General features: G+C 33.8%; 1 long non-coding RNA gene across 1 annotated transcript; it reads right to left on the bottom strand.

Moving 5' to 3' along the window:
• Positions 1-397: 397 nt before the first annotated feature.
• On the bottom strand, positions 398-1105 carry LOC111084827. The gene is made up of 2 exons (XR_002609738.1): positions 798-1105; positions 398-754 (listed from the first exon to the last, which is right to left on the bottom strand). It is a non-coding gene; the product is annotated as an uncharacterized LOC111084827 (long non-coding RNA).
• Between the last annotated feature and the right edge of the window lie 6 nt (positions 1106-1111).

The following is a 1111-nucleotide window of genomic DNA, read 5'->3' as shown; positions in this document are numbered from 1 at the left end:
TGTGATAGTAACAAGTATACTGGATTGTCAAGTACCAACAGGCCCCTTTAGTACCATCTAACGACACAGAAACTATAAAGATCTCTTACGTACAATGTGATAGTAACAAGTATTACTGGATTGTCAAGTACCAACAGGCCCCTTTAGTACCATCTAAAGATCTTTATAGTTTCTGTGTCGGTTACGTACAATGTGATAGTAACAAGTATACTGGATTGTCAAGTACCAACAGGCCCCTTTAGTACCATCTAATGACACAGAAACTGTAAAGCTCTCTTACGTACCATGTGATAGTTAGAACTATAATGTTTCTTGTGTGTTACTCTGAACAATGGCATGATGTAATTCTCTATAGTTTAAGTATTTTTCTGGAAGTAAACAAGATCTTTGTGATATATGAAGTTCACAATATCATTTATTTATGAAACAGAAATCTACCTCAAAGTTTCACAAATTTTAAAGTTTCTTCTATGAATAATGAGAGTAAAAACACTGTAAACAGTTAAAACATTAAAATCAGTATACTACACCAATTTATTTAAGAACTTGTTTGAATACACATTTCTTCAGTGCAACCTACAATTTCTGAGTAATTGGATTAATTCTACAGATTTTATTACACGATCATGATAATTCCAAGTGAATATTTATATTATCTGTGCTACAGAATTGATGTAGATCATGTGATGAAGGTGTTTATTAGGCAGATTAATTTGTTAACCACCAATTGACCAGTTTTTATCACGCAGATTAACTTGTTAACCACCAACTGACAAGATATAATCATGCATATTAACTTGTTAACCACCAATTGACCAGTTTTTATCATGCAGATTAACTTGTTAACCACCAAATGACCAGTTTTTATAATACAGATTAACTCGTCCACCACCAACAGACCAGTGTGTATCATGCAGATTAACTTGTTAACCACCAACAGACCAGTGTGTAGCATGCAGATTAACTTGTTAACCACCAAATGACCCGTTTTTATAATCCAAATTAACTCGTCAACCACCAACAGACCAGTCTGTATCATGCAGATTAACTTGTTAACCATCAGCTGACCAGGTTTTATAATCCAGATTAACTCGTCATCCACCAACAGATC

Source organism: Limulus polyphemus, unplaced genomic scaffold (genome assembly GCF_000517525.1).
Source record: "Limulus polyphemus unplaced genomic scaffold, Limulus_polyphemus-2.1.2 Scaffold163940, whole genome shotgun sequence".
Classification (NCBI taxonomy): domain Eukaryota; kingdom Metazoa; phylum Arthropoda; class Merostomata; order Xiphosura; family Limulidae; genus Limulus; species Limulus polyphemus.
This window is presented reverse-complemented; position numbering and strand designations above follow the sequence as displayed.